This window comes from Anas platyrhynchos, chromosome 21 (assembly GCF_047663525.1).
Source record: "Anas platyrhynchos isolate ZD024472 breed Pekin duck chromosome 21, IASCAAS_PekinDuck_T2T, whole genome shotgun sequence".
Classification (NCBI taxonomy): Eukaryota; Metazoa; Chordata; class Aves; order Anseriformes; family Anatidae; genus Anas; species Anas platyrhynchos.
The window spans coordinates 6,806,967-6,823,381 of record NC_092607.1 but is presented as its reverse complement, the minus strand read 5'-3'; the positions used below and the strand labels follow the sequence as shown (position 1 = coordinate 6,823,381).

The window sequence follows — 16,415 nt, the reverse complement described above, 5'->3', positions numbered from 1 at the left end:
TCCCCATCCCAGCAGTGCCAGTCCTGGTCCCTGCTGCAGGCGCAGGGCTTCACATCTCCCCTGTGGCTCCCAGGGTCGCTCCCTCCCTTTTGCATGACACTAGCAGACACTTTCCCCTTGGGACTTGCCAACAGTATTTTCTGATTACGAAGAGACAGGTCTCTCCAGACAAAGCATGACGTGTTTGCCAAGAGGAGCAGAAGGGTGGCTGGAAAGAACAAAGAGATGCAGCAGCACTCACCCCGCTCCTGAAGCTCAGTAGCTCCCGTAGGAGCCTGCCGTGGACTGACTTGTCCATGGAGCTCCGCATTGCCCAGGGAACTGGAGCCTTTGCTCCTCTCCACCTGCCCAGGCTGGCAGCCTCCCTGCCCACTGCTCTTTCTGCAGGCTCAGCATCCCTCTTTGATCCTCAGCTCAGCCCCGGGCAGGCTGTGCTTCAGCAGCCTGGAGGGAGAGGCAGAAGCAATCTCCCATTAGCAACTCCTCTTTTTATTCTTGTAGGACTTGTACATTTACTGGTCTTGCTTGGCTTTAACAGTGCTTTTGATCTCACTCCCACACAAGTAACTCCTCAGATAGGAAAGGAAGATAGGTGAAAAAAAAACAAAACCACTGAAAATAAATGTGTTTCCTCTAACTGCAGGGAAAACAGCCTGTGCTGGCCTGAGTGACTTGAGAGGTAGCTTGTCTTTGGATCCAGTCTGCACCGATATGGGCTCAGTGCCCTCAGCCCCCTTTTGCCCACCTTCACACGGTGTTTCAGGAGCCCCATCCTCTTCAGCTTCCAGGAGAGCGTGCTGCGCAGCATTGCAGCCTCCGCGCTCTCCAGAAACCAGATAAAGGGAGCAGAGTTTTGAGCAAAGGTGGCAAAGATTGATACATGACATAGGCGATGTGATCTCCTCTGCAGTGTTCAAGAAGGTGCCGTTTGTCAGCTGAGATGCCAAAGCAAAATCTTGGCTACTTGCAATAAATAAAAATCTCTCTCTTTTTTTTTTTTTTTTTTTTTAATATTTTAACATTCTGCAAGGGGAAAGTTCTTATCCCAAGGGTAATGACTACATTTTCCTATGAGTGGCGGTGTTAACCTTGTTGTACTGACTACATTTTAGTCTAAATTATTGCTAAAAAGTGAGATTTTTTTTTTTTTTTACATGATGACGACCTTTTCCAGGAAAACTTCGTAGTTGCTGCACAATGCCTAAGTTCTACAGTGAGGATCACCAACAATACCTCAACCAGGCTAGAAAAATAATTTTATGGCTTAATAGGACAAAATGGGCTTGTTGAAGTGCTGAAAATTGGATTTCCAAATCTATATTTCGGCACTACATGGAAGTACAGCTTATTAATGAACAACACATTTACACATTTCAGAGCCCATTTTAGCCACTCACATTTGCAAATTCAATCTTAGTTTTCCAGTGGACATAACTAACGGTGATGGGATTAGTTCACCACTACACAAGCAGTAAATAGGTAATTACTTTTTCATGCATTCATTAAACATTTAAGCAGCATTTATACATATAAGTGACATGTAACAAGGTGTTTTTAACAGGTTCATTTGGGATTCAGATTGCAAAGATGTTAATTGGCATTTAATAGTTTTGTAATTGATCTCTGTCACCTTACTGTGTGGAAAAATGCTAAAATGTATTTCAGCACAATGGAAAACAGTACAATGTAATGTAATATTAAACATATCATCAAGATACACATTTATTGCAGCTAAATAAAGCTAAACTAAGCTATGCAGGAAATAATTTGCTAGTTCAGAACTGCATTCGTCTTCAGTATTTTGTTTCCAACCACCCACAGAATTTTAGGAGGCAACGATTTCACACAGCAATTAAGAAAATGTGCTTATATATAATAATGGGGCTCTGCAGTCATATAACACACACCTAGCTCATTGCTGGTTTTAATAAGTATATATCTGTATATTTACAGAAGCACAAACACTGACTTTTGTGAGTGGCAATGTCTATGAAATAGCTGTTTGTTATTATAATCATCTGATGTTTATACAATTATAGCTCTCTTCAGTGACCCAGAGCTACATCAGACGAAGTTGAAAGCCTCTATATTGCTCGTCCAAGTATTTCTGAACAAATACACATGTATTTTGCCCAGGTAAAATATTTCTGGTACCTTGGAGCAAGGCACTGAGATTTAACATGAGGCTGGCTTTTATAGCAAGATACATCATTTGTCTTTTTTATGACAATTGAGCATAATTCAGGACATAAGGGGCACGGTGACCTAGGGAAGATGGAAAGCTGTTTCCACTCTACTACAAAAACAGTAAAGAAGGAGCTTTAAGAGGACTTGACTGGAGTAATTATTTCCAAGCATCACCACACATTACTCCTGCTTACCTCACAGACAGCAAAGCATGCAGGTAAGGCAGTTTGTGACCCAGCACAGGGTGCCCTCAAAACCCAGTCCCTGAGATAAGCACAAGGCTACGTGCAGAAGGACCGGAAAATGTCCAGCACAGAACAACTGCTCTAGAAGAAGGGCCTGAAATAACTTCACCAGCTTAGCATCCTCCGGATTTTTAACATCAGCAGAGACAGGGCCTAATTTATCCAAAGGTGCATGAGCTGGATTGCTGCTCTGGGGCTGAGACACGTGGCAGCCTCGCTGGTTGGTCCACCTGATAGCAAAGGGTGCACTCAGCTGTCAGAGGCAGCACTGCGTACCCACATCAAACCATCGTCTGAGGCTCTTTGCATTGAGCTGTGCTCTGATCTTGGAGTTTTCTCCCCAGCATAAATAATCCATCCACCACGACTTTTTTTTTTTTGTGTGTGTGTGTGTGGCTTTTCCCTCACTGACTTCTGGTCCTGAAGAATGAGCAGCCACTCCTGATCACCCAGAGTTTTAACATGGAAAGCCACTGGGCAACGGTGTTTGCAGAGTATTGTTTGTCTGTGTGTTTTTGTTTTTTAAAGGGGCACTGTCAAACTGAATCTGTACAGCTTGAATCAGACTCTTTTTGTATGAGTTGTGAAATTCCCATTATTTGCCAAAGGAAATCCTAGTAGAAAGGATTGATAGAGGTCAGTAAAGAGCTGGAGGATTAATACGTCTGAGTCATTCGTTTCCCATCTGCCCTGTGTTAGTGTTTAGCCGATTAGCTGGTAGAGAAAACATCTCACATAATCTGGAGCTTGGGTGTGATGTGAACATGTTCAAGATTTTAGCATTTACAGATGTCTAAGCCTGGTTTCCGTACCTCTGAGGCAAATGCAGTCAGTCTGCCACACACATGCAACCTACCTGAACAACTAATTCAAAAAGACAAACACAGAAGTGCTTACCCACTGATGGCCATTTGTTTACTTTGAAGAACTCCTGAACGTATTAAAATATTGACAAGGCTGGCAAGCATCAGGAGCACTTGGGGAATGCTAAAAGAATCAAAAACTCATTATGATTTGTGTTTATTTGTTCCTGAGTTGTTTGCTTTAACTTTTTATGAATTAGGAAAGTCATATGCTTAGGTGTAGGCATTTAGAAGAGTTTTTTATGCAAACAAATTATTGTAATTAACTGCTCCCATAATACCACTGTAAATGAAGAGTAACCCAGAAACAGTCCAAATATGTAGACAACTCATCAGGATACTGCTTTCCTCAGCAATGGTCTTTGGAACTGGAAACTTCCAAAGATCAGCAGATATGGACTGTCTTCAACAGCAGAAGGATTTGACTTGGGCTGCAGGCTGGGCAGAACACAGACCTGGAAATATACAGGAGAAAGCTGCAATGCCCTTATCCTCTTCTCTGGCTCTAGTTCATATCATTTTAATTGCAAGAACAGGAGTACAGCTGGCCTCTGTTGAGCTGAGGCCTATATTGGTTGTTCAAGATGGTTGAGAGGAATAACATCCAAAACCAGTGTCATGGATATAATGGGGACAGCTGGAGCATCCCTGCCACCCACAGCTGGTATCGTAGGGCACACATAACCAGGCAGATAGTCATCTACAAAGACATGGTGTAATTAATATCATGTGTGAGCTGTTAGCTGAACTCATACAGTGGTCTACCTCCCTCTTTTTAATATTGCCAGATAGGAACTGAATAGACTAATGAGGAGAAGCTGTTCCTACTGGGGGCCGTTGGAGCTGAAACACATTAGTGGGGTCAGATGAAAAATAAGGAAGCCATTCCTCAAGCTACAAACACACAAACGTGGGAGCCTAATGCTTCATGCTGTCTGTCAGTGGCATTTCTCCTCCAATGATCTGGAGCTGGGCTTAAGCATTGGCCTTTGTTTTATATTTATGTATATACCTATACACATACAAGCACAGTGAGCAGTTTCCATCCAGAAAGCTTCCAGGAAATAAGTAATGACAGCAACATTTCCCCCACTGACCAGACAACATCGGACAGATGGCCAGTGCAACACACTCTGTACTGCCCATCTTGAGCTTCTGACTGCTCTGGGGGAGAATCTTATTTTGTAGATCAGACAAAATGCTCATTCTGTTGCAGCACTGTGCAATGATATTTATACTAATGCAGTGTATACCTGCAGTAGGGTGCTCTCAACCAGACTGTATGTTGATGATTGAGATATAAAGTCTGGGCAAACCAATAATAGAGTCTTAACTGAGATGGACAACTGCAAACTCCACAGGTTTCAGGAATTCAGAAAGTCGGTCATTCACTCCATTAATGGAGCCTGGTAAACTCTCATATGCAAACCTTATTTATTCCTTGTGCTTGTCTATGAAATTTTGGTTAATACCGTGGCATTTCACAGATACGTTTTCTACTCAGTGGGCCATGGCTGTTTATACTTCTGCCAGCTGGACGGGTGCCCTGGGGGAGGGACAGGTTGTAACAGATGAAATAAAACAAGCATACCCATGATGTAGAGTGGAGAACAAAACCACTTACACTTCGTTAGACGTGTCACAAATTTAAAAAAAGAAACACTTGTGCATGCTTCTGGTAAGTAAATCAGAAAGGTCACTTAACTGAGGTGAAAATTTGAGATTTTTAATTAAAAAAAATCTGTTTGATGATTCCTGTCCTGAGTTCAGCCCATTCCTCAAGATCTCTGCACAGTGGACACTAGCCGTATCTGCACAGGTAGAATTGGATCAAAAGAAATACAGGAGAAAAGAAAGTGTTTCCCTGGTCAGATTAAAGATGTTATTTTCTTGGTGAGTGCTCTGTATTACCTTTCACTGCCCACACTCTTGTGCAAGTAGCTATTGTAATCTGCTGCACTGGGTGTCATTGCTCAAGAGTACTTATGCTTGGGGAAAAAAATGGATCACAGTGAACCTTCCCCATTTTCAGAGTTTATGCAGAAAAGCAGGCAACAAGACCACGAGTGGCAACGTGCTGCTCAGTGCTTTGGTGCTTTTCAGGTGCCTAGTTGCGAACCTTTACTTTTGGCTTTCTGAGGCCAACATCCCAGTAATTCATCTTGCCTCCCTGAAGCCCCAAACCTCCATTTAGCAGAGTTTTACCCCATGAAGGATCATTCAGCAGCACAGAACAGCAGCAGCAAGGGACCTTTCACAGAAGGGGATCATTAAACACTTGACTTAAATGGAACTTAAAGTTGCTTTGAATACCAGATTTCTTCTCCCTGCCTCACCAAACATCTATGATGTTACCCCTGGGTGGAGAGCTTCCCACATTTCTCTCTGATTTTTGTTACCTCCATATTTCTACTGTGACCAAAGTGACTAGTGGTGAATATGACAAAGTCTGGGTTTTGCATTGTAATATCCTTTGAAATGCAGACAAGTACCCTGACAGAATTTAAATATTCACTCGGACATTGTCCTTAATAACGACCAGTATGAAATGCTCTGGTGCTGCCTTCTGATGTACCACATCCTTTGCATGTATGAAGTATGCAGGTTAAGTGTAAATAATTATCAGTTCTCAGAGTCTCATCCAGTCAGGAGAGATGCCAAGAGCTTGTGTGTTTACCTTCAGATCTATTGGGAAATTTCCCAAGAGCATGAGCTCTCAGACATTTAGTCAAAACATCTACTGATGACTGTCTCCAGAACATTCAGCAGCAATTTGATTGACATATTTCTCATCAACAAGTTGGCTTTGTTTACACGTCTCTGAGAAGTACATAGGCAATGAGAGAAAAAAAATACAACCAGACTTTTCTGTTCTTAGACTTTCTTCTTCTGGCAAGAGGGGTTTTATTTCAGGAAATGTTACCAGCCCAGATTTGCTAGCATTAACCAGCTGGGCCGTGCCGAAATGGCCATGCAAAACAGCTTGCAAATACTCCTTGAGGAGGTTTCCAGCAGCTCTGATCCAAAGCAAGATCAGCAGAAGGCAAAGAAAGCCACATTTTTTCCTTCGACCCACCTCTGCTTTCTGTACTGAGCACATTTTTGCTGCTTCTGATAATCACACTTTTAAGTAGGTAGATTTTGAGTATCCCCAAAACACGCACACAAGGCCCAATACACTCCTATAGCCATAGGATGCTTTTCTTTGCTCAATTGCACACAATTGCTTCTTACCAAGTTGTCCAACCCTAACATCTCACCACTTCCTTCAGCAATCTTGCTACTTTTGAAATCCCAACAGAGTGCCCAGGCTCTGCCTCCAACACATCACCACCTGCATGGCCGGGAGCCTAGCTTATCCATCTCAAACATTCCTATAATGCCGATTTACCTCATGGGGCTGTTGCAGAATTTATACATGGACACACAGAGTTTATTTTATTTATGGTTACGGTCATTCATCTATCTATGCTTTGTGGTAGCACCTCTCAGTACAGTACCCAAACACATACAAACCAGCTGCTGGAGGGAGAGCTCTGTAGTTCTCTCCTTACCGCATTAATTCATGCAGCAGAACCCCGACCCATCTGAGGAGAATGGTGAGCATTGTCATGAATTCTAACTCTGAAACATTATTTCCCATCCACTGTCTTCTCTAGATTTACTTTTGCCTGGGTCACAGATTTAATAATACACAAAACAAAGCCACCAGGCTTGGAAATGCACGGTGAGAGGAGTGCAGCTGTAGAAAGACAGAGGGGATCAGTAGATGGCTAAACAAAGAAAAACTCCTATTAAAACATCAAGTTGGAAAATATGGAAAGTTGAGGAAGGAAAGCAAAACAAGGCCTCCTCCTCCTTTCACCTCCCTTTCAGCCCAGTGGGACTCGGTGAGCAGATGCCTTCTGCTGGTGGGGCAGCTCCTTCAGGAAGGCAGAGGCTACTCAGCTGAGGACACCCTAAGAGAGCTTCCCAAGCCTACAACATCAAATAAACCCCTCCAAATGGGATGGGTGAGGTAGCTTAATCAGCCTTGTCTACAACCACACTGTGATGTCTTTTACCCCACACCAAATGGGTTTCCAGCTGCTGCAAATCTCCCAGGTGCGAAACCTTGAATCAGAGCTGCTTGCTTGCCTTCCGGAGGAAGGAGGCATTTGTTTGTCAACCCACACACCTGAGAGTTACACCACATGTCAGCCTAATGTTGAGAGCACCAGAAACCATTCTGTCAATTATCGCCCTTGGTCAGCCCTGGATGCTGTCTGCCTGGGCATCCCTATTTGCTCAAGCAACAGCATTCAGGTGCCTGTCCCTCAAAATAAACCAACAACCCCCCAGAGTTAATAACCTTGAAATGCTACAGCAAAGTCTACCATATTATCCAGCAATTAGGAAGATTTCTGTTTTTAAATCCAGCTAGCAAGAGTTCTTTAAAAAAAATAAAATAGCTGTTTTGGAACAGAAAAAAGGACAAGCTGTTTCAGTCATCATTTTATTACTGACTCACAAGGGAAATCAGTGAATCTACCAGTGGTTCGTGCAATTCTGTTGCCAGCTTCTCAGAAAGGAAATGTCATGTATAGCAACTTGTTTTTCTATTGCAGCAATTAAAGTACATAGGAGGCCACAACAAAATCAATACAAAACTGGTAAATCCTTAATGAATGACAGCAAAATACTGATCTTCTTGCCTTAAGAAATGCCTATCTATCTAAATGCCACCATTTTCAGGGTTCAGCAGCAGAAGGCTTTTCTAGCTTATCTTTGAAGGGTCTGCCATTTTTTATCTTGCATTTATGTATGGATCACCAAGCCTCTCGCTTACTGTGTTTGAATTTCCTGGGAGGAAATTCACCAGCTTCCAACCTCACAACTAGGATACAGCAATTTTTAAAATTAAAAGATTTTTCAGCCAGTGAGGACTGCCTCTGCACGTGACTTCTTGGCATCTCTCTAGCCCTTGGAAGGTTTAGAAGGCCCCGCTCCCCCATCCTTCTCCACAGGGCTGTCCCTGTAGTATCCTGTCTGTTCCAAGCCATTCCTACAAGGTCTCATTTTCTCCCTCACATTTACTTTCAAATCGCTTTTTTGCTTCATTTCTAACAACCAACAAAGCAGCCTGAGTCCCTGTAGTACTTTTGTTTTCCAGGGCTGAGGAATATTCCCAGCTAACAGTGCACATATATCCCCTCCCCATGGTTATTTAGCAGTAATTTACTTGGGCAGAGGCCAGCTCTTGCCTCTGACAGCCCCTACCTGCCTGCGAAGCGACAGGCCATAAGAGTTGCAATAAGCCAGTACAGCGTGATCTCAGTGCCTAAGTCACATACAGTAACATAAATAATTGCAGATCTGCCCTATACCCTTCACAGATGTAGCCTCATTTGTTGCCTGATTTTATTTTTTTAAATTTTATTTTACTGTATTTTTAATTTCCACCTGGTCTACCTTCAACACTGTGGCCAAATGTAGAACCAGCTAATGCTTTTGATTGTGGCCAGAAATTCTGCTAATTCACTGCATGTTACAGCATTTGTGGTTTTTTTTTTGTTTTTTTTTTTTTTTGGGGGGGGTATTCTATTATTTTATTTTATTTTATTTTATTTTATTTTATTTTATTTTATTTTATTTTATTTTATTAACAGCCAAGTTGTTTTCTAGTGCTGGAATGGCTTGATCTGCTGTACTAAATGCTCATTGTGTCTGTCACATGCTTATCCTATTTCAGCAGCCAGAAATCAATGAGAATTGATTTGAGAATGTCCAATCTTATCAAGTATCGAGTAGGGCGCTGGGACAATTGCTGAGCTGATGGTATAACATATAGATTTTAACAAAGCATGTAGCCCCAAGTATGACAACCTTGTTTAAAAAGGATGTTTGGACTCCAAGGTGTTAAATATGTTTGTTTCTTTCTGTGCCCTCAGCTTTCAGATGGTGCCAATTTCCATACCAGCTCTCTCTCGGCTAAAAGCAGAGTATAAGCACACTCTATAGTACTAGCAGAAAATTACGTAGGGAAGAGAGAAAGTGTTGCATTTAGAAATATAAATGCTGCCAGCAAATGCTATTTCAGCAATTACCTATGTTTAGTAATTATGCTAATGATGATTCTCAAAAGGCTGTTATTTGCTCAGCATGTTCTTCATACTTTATCTCTCTACCTGCCTAACCCTTTATTTTCACTGTAGCTATTACTGGTTGTTTGTCAAGTTAAGTGATGTTTGCAGTGCCAAGTGTTGTCAAGGTACTGTTGCTTTAGCTGAATTCCTATTTTTCCAACACTGGCTGCTGTGATTTTCTGCTCATCACTGCTTCGAGGCTTCGGGGATTGGATTTCACTGCTTTCAAGAGACCTTGGGTGCTGCAGGTGTTATTGGTACTTTGGGCTGCAGGATGAATGAGCAGCTCCTGGGGTCGGAAACAACACATTTGACAAAGTGTGATGGGCACCAATTTGTAAGCGTTGAGCTGACACGTGAGCAACCTGTGTGCTCCTGCCCTGCTGGATCAACGTGCTCCGAAATGAACCATGAAGAGCCCCACGGCACATGCGCCCATGAATATGCCCATGGCAAAATCTGAAGGGCAGAGATCACGTACCTGGAGGAATGTGCTCAGTTAGATGTGAGGAGATATCCAGTGAGATGTGTGTATGTTTAGACGTATAACTGATTGACAGCCCACAGCCTGTACAGGAGTATCTGTGTGTGTATATGGCTATGTATATCTGTGTGTATACATGTAGAAGTACATGTGTGTATATGTCTTGTATGTAGGAAAGTGCTTGGTTACCTGTAGGTTAAATGCAAGATCAGATTACTGAGGACAGCACACCTTCAAGTGGACGAGGCTGGGACACAGCGCGTTAAAAGGATCCTGTTCTAGAGGCAGGGCCGTGTCAGTGCCATGCAATGCCACACGGTGCAATTAATTATGAATTGGTATCAGTGCTCAGCTCTCCCTAATGTGAAGCCCGTGCTTATTCCAGGTCCTAATGAGCCTCCTACCTTCCTCCTTGCACTCTCTCAGCAGCTACTTGACCAAAATTTTTACAGCAGTCCCCAGTTTTGTCCCAGGTCTGCAAACCCATTTCTAGACATTTCACAGGCAGAATTTGGGATTCAACTCTTTAGGGCCATTTCCACAGGCATCCTGCAAAAAGTAGCCTATACTGAAGGAGAAGAGAGTTACATGGTATGAGCACAAGCCTGCCAGCCTCGCTGTCAGAGACTAACAAGGGATATATTTAAGCTACCAGTATAGACACGGCTTTTGAGAGCTCGACTCCTTGTTCCAGCCTCTCCATAACATACAGCAGCCTCAAAGACAGTGTGCTAGGTTGTACACATTAATAAACTAATTTACTATGCAAGCAGATGCTGGTGTCAAGTAACAATTGTACCTTGTTTGAACTTCATGGACTACAACTTCTTTCTTTATTGATTTTTTTTTCTGGTAATTTTCTACCATGTTCCTGCGGTTCAGGGAACAGATCAGGAGCCCTCCTGTGGTTAATTTAGCATCTATTAGCTTTTTATCAACTTATTTGTAAATTAATTGCTAGAACTTCCTTAGAAGGAAGACATTACATCTGATCCTCTGCACTCTGCATGGAGCGAAACCCAACCTGCCGAAAGGAGCAGCGCTCCCACGCCGAGATGTGCAATCTCGGCAAGCAGCAGTGTTAGCACAGAGCCAGCTTGTTTAAATGGTCAAGATAAGCAAGGTGCAGATAGGGCTGACTTGGCATATGTGTTCATTAACTGAGATGTGGGAGCTTTGAACTGAAGAGAGAAGCGATTAAGCTCTAATTGTATCTTCTTTAAGGGGGCATTTTGAACAGCTAACCCTTTTGTAAGGTGGCTCTTTCTACACACATCACGTCTTCCTATGGATAAACAGCCCTTTATCTCACTTGACTTTTCTGTTTTCTTTTCCCTGTGAAATGCTGGATCTGATTTAGGTTCTAATGTAACACCCAGCATACAGTGACTCAAAATTCAATAGATCTTTCTTGTTGTCTCTTTCCTTTCGGAAAGCCCTCATCAATGAAACCCTTGAAGATGTTTTAAATGACCCATATAGAGTAGTGCTCTTTAACTGTGTAATCAGAGATGATTTACTGAATTCATTTCAGGGTGATGGTAGCATGTGTTAAAGGATTGATCAAGAAAAAGAGGAGAAAGTCACTAAGGTTTGTTTGCCTCCCCCCAGAGGGCAATGCAAAGACGTAGAAACACTGACTGTGTATGCCATTATCATTCTGGAATGAGGCGTATCCATTAAAAAACAGAAAGCTCAATATGTCAGGTATTTGGAAACTTTCCACTCGCTGCAGGACCAGCAAAAAACACAGACAGCAGTGACAGATCATGTGGGCCTGCTTCCTAGACTGGGTACTGAATCATACGTGCTACTTGCACACTCATTTATTTTTTTTTCACCAAAAGCATCTGCAGATGCAGTTATATGCTTTGCATATTCATTAGGAGCTCAGTTTAGGTGCTGAAATGTGCACCTCTCTTGTATTAGAGGCAGGTTGTCCCTATAGCATAGTGGTTTTTTTGTTTTTTTTTGTTTTTTTTTTTTTAATTTATTTTTTGTCTCAGGGCCAGCAGTCACCCTACAGACTTGTACAACTTAATTAGGTTAACAAGAAGGATCAGGAAAATATACTGATCAGTTGCAGATCTCAACAGGTACACTTTAGATTTCCTCCATCAACTTTGGCTCAGTACAATTGTGCCAGCTCAAGCAAATTGAAGAAGCTTAAATCAACCTTTTGCCTATCCTGTGAGAGCATCTTGGACTGGGAGTGATCTCATGTGTCACATATATTAGCTTCTGCAACACTCAGACCCAGGAGATTGCTGTAATCACTTTCTCACTGCTGTTTCTTGGCTTCATGTATTTAAATCAACCCTGGAACATTATACGATTGAACCTTCTTTTAGCTTAATCAGTTTCAAATATTCATTTGTCTTTCTTCTCTGACTGTCTTTCTGTGCCTACTTATCACCTGAGCTGAAGCCAAGACCAAGTTCTCAGCTGTACATATCTCACAAATGAGCTTGTGTAAAAGAAAAAGGAGAGAGAGCGAGAGAGAAAGAGCTCCAGTGGTCTGTGTGAGGATTAAGGATTACTCTAACAGCATTGAATTTACAGGAGCTTGAAAATGTGGGGGAGATCTGATTCAGGAAAAAAAATATGATAATTTGTGGCCAGAGGGAATCAGCGAGGGCTTTAGCCAAATTGGAAATTACCTTTTGGTGCTCCTTTACTACAATTCCCGTAACTCCAATTACAGTAATACACTCAGTTGTTTAACTCTCGTCTTATAACACCAGGCCTTGTGCATGACTTAATCCATCCAACACCTCTTAATGAACTCATTATTCTTATGATGCCTAACTACGCACGGAGGCTTGCTCTAATTTGAGGACCAGTGTTGAATAAATATATATTTAGGAGACGAGGGGAGCTATTACAGCTACACAAATACAAAACTTTATCCTTGGGGGGATAAGTACATGCCATCCAGGTGGCAACAGCTAACTTAGTAGGAGGAAATGATGCACAGGGCGATACTGGGGTGACAAAGAGACTTGGGCGTTTGGGGTATGAGGCAAAACTGAATATTCTGTTTGACCTGGGCTGAGCTACAAGTACCCAAAAACTCTGAGCTCACACACTGTGTACTAAGCTCTCTGGGACTTCCTAATATTTATTTGAGCTTGAGCCAGCTAGGCAGTAAAGCTGAGCAGAAAATGTGTTGTTGTTTTTTTTTTTTTCTTTCCTCTGTTTTTTGTTCTTAAGTACCTATAACCTGAGGTTCCATCAGAAGGCCCCAAAGGAGGTAAATTGTTTTGAGCTCTAAATTTGTCTTACCAACAGGAGTACATTGTTTTGCCATGTTTCCAGGAGCACCATTGTACACTCTCCTTCAGTGTATAACAAAAATTGTAGTGTTACCATGTGTTTTGCACCCAAATTCTGCCTGTGAAGCCAGAACTGAGGTGCTGGAGGGGAAGCTCTGATCGTGCACTAGCTCTGGTCCACGCTGTGTGGATATTGAATGTTGTGCCTTCATGGTGCCTTTGATTCTGAGAGGAGGTTCATTTTTTTCAATGAAAATAGGTTTTGTTTGTTTGCTTGTTTGTTTTCTAGAGAAATCTATTTTTTTTTTTTTAGTGAAGATCATCACTTACTCAGTGATGTGAGGTTATTTTTCTCCAGGGAATGACCCACATGATCCATCTCGGTCTCTACTAGATTGAATCTGGATTAAGCTCTGTAGTTCTCTCATACTTCCTTTCCTTTAGGACTCACTTCCACAATACATGGGCTTTTCCTCGTTATGAACAGACTCTACATCGGGTCCCTTCTATCCATGTACTACCCTGCAGTTCTCAATTATTTTCTGTTTCCCCAAAAAAGAGGATTGCTGCCACTCATCTTGGAATCTTCACACCTTGGCTCCTGGGAGGTATTCTCACAATCTCCTGCCCATCAGAACTGTTAGATTTTCTAAGAAGTTCAAAACAAGAAAAAAACAAAACAAACAAACAAACAAACACAAACTTTGGTCCACAGCTTCAAAGTGTTTCTTTCTGAAGGTCTCTCCCACCCTTGAAGAGCAGCCGGTAGAGCCGCTGCAGGATCTGCAGCCTCTGACAGCTTCCTCCTTGCCCTCGCCCTCTGCTCTGCTTTCAACCAGTTCAGACTTTCTTTTCTTTTTTTCTGAAATCCCCTGCTGCTGGATGGCAGCAGAACAGATGCTACAGAATTATGTTTTAAATCTATCTTTAGTCCCAGGCAAAACTCAATATTCAGGGGCATGGTTGGGTCAAAATTATTTCTTCATGGCCTTTGGGTATTCATTAAATACATACAGCTCTGGCATTATTATCCCTTTTCAGTGATGTTATATTACTTTCAATAATAGCTACAATTTAGAAAGTGCAGATCCACCAAAGCAAAAACATACAATAAAAGGTTATAGCTAAACTGCAGCTCCATGAAGTTAAGGGGTAAAAAAGGCAGAGACTTTAAGGTTGCGTTAAGCTACATGGTACGTGGGAGTTTCAGTACATAGGTCCTAATTCTGGAGAGCATTCAACCTCTGAAAGCCTACACCCATTCCTCACACAGACACCAGCTCAACATGGTATTGTTTCTTTTTTTTTATTAAAATATAAGCCTGTTTCCCTCGTTGGGGTCTATTAACTTCCGCATGTTAAACACATGCTCAAGCTTTGTTCAGGACAAGGATGCTTAGGGTGTTTTCTAAGTACAACCCCAAATAAAATGACCGAAGTTTCCAGCTGGTCACAAGAAAAGCAGCACAAATACAAAAAGGTGAAATTATTAAAACATTCAAAGCGCTCAATCCACTTTAAGTGAAATCAATACTATTTTGAAGCAGTGAAAATTGATGTAAAACTGCACTGAACTTCGAATTTCCCATTCTGGAGTGGGTGTTTAAACACCCCTGTGATTAATACCTTCATGACTGCCCAGCCAGATGGATGCTGATAGAAGACAGAAATATAATAGCCATGTAAATAAAAATGTCTTTACTAAAGGCCCTACCAAGGCTGGGAAATTTCCTGGCCTGAAAGAAAAGCAGCAAAGCTTAATGGGGGAAAAAAAGTAATTGTCATATGAGTATTTGTAGAGATGAGGCTCAGCAAAAACTGCTGAATAGTCAGGAATTTGCGGGAAGCTTGGTTGCATATCCAAAATAGTGTTATCCAACATTAATTAAAACCATAGGTTATTTTACTGGGCTGCTGACAGAGCTCCCGTGAAACAAAATGCTGGTCATCTGGACAGAGGCAATGGGGCACAGGAGGAGCTACTCAATATCACTTAGACTCATATGCCAGTTTCCTGATATTGTCATTCATCTTTTATTGCTTTGGGGACTGGCACGGGCTTCGTGCCATTCAGCTCAGCGATACCTGTGTGCACATGCTCATCCGCCAGGGTGAAATTCAGCTCACTTCCTAACAACTCAGCGAGGGTGAGCTGTTTCCACCAGACTCAGAGCACCCACTCCAAGTGAGGACTGTGCCTGTCACCTTCACAAGCTCACTTCGTTGTTCTCACAAGAGACCTGCGGCTCGATGCTGGCTGAGTTACCCCTGTGCAGACAGGAGAGGCCCAGGCGTGCAGCCCAGCGGGCACACAGGGACCAGAAGCAGCGCCGACACAGGGCCCTGCCTGCAGACTGAACAACCGGCTGTTAAAATACATCAGCCTGATTTTGCAAGCCAGCCTCTAGGCTAAAACACGTGTGAGGGAGTGCAGATGGACTTCGGCACTTACCGGGCAAGCACGAGAGACGGGCAGCTCAACAAAGGGAACCTGCCTGCAGACAGGGTAAAACATATCAAACCCACCTTCTGCTCTCTCGATACTGCCAGCTTTTGATGCCCATCAGTTACATTTTCCAGCAAGCTTTCTCCTTCTGTTTTGGCACGTTACCGTGCTGCCCATGGGAGGAATGCAAAAGGCTGTTGTTCTCTTCCAAATATCTCATTACAATTCACCTATGACGAGACGCCTACAAATCGCTTGCTAACAGCAGGGCAGGTTGTGCTGTGACAGCCACTCGCCACCCCAGCCAGGACTGCTTCACCTGCCCCATGCTCCCCATCCCCACCGCCCCTGCCCGTTTTGCTGGCCTCGACTGAAGATGCTGCGTTAGTGCAGTTATGTGCACAGCTTAACGCGGCACAGCCCCAACCCGTGAGGAGCCATTAGAGGCTACAGCAGTATAAATAATACATAAATCATTCATAACAATCAATAGCTAAATTCCTCAAATGCTTTATTTCCAATGAATAATTCCACCAGTTCAAGTTGTCAGGCATGGCAGCGGGCAAAAAAAGCTGCAAGCGGCTCTGAAAACTTCCCAAATTGTGGCTTCCCGCAGTTCTTTTACCTATGGTAGCTTTTGACGGGCTTTCAAAAGCAGATGAAGAATACAGGAAATCCACAGGCAGCGTGGCTTTGGTGCAGTGCTGACAGCCCGCACTGGAGTCAGGAATGGCATGAATAACAGAGAAAATGAGTTGGCAAAGATAAAACGATTTCCCCAAAACTGAAG

General features: G+C 42.7%; 1 long non-coding RNA gene across 2 annotated transcripts in view; it reads right to left on the bottom strand.

Moving 5' to 3' along the window:
• LOC110351349 (uncharacterized) overlaps window positions 1-16,415 on the bottom strand; it is a 118,833-nt gene that overhangs the window by 10,089 nt on the left and 92,329 nt on the right. The window lies entirely within an intron of this gene.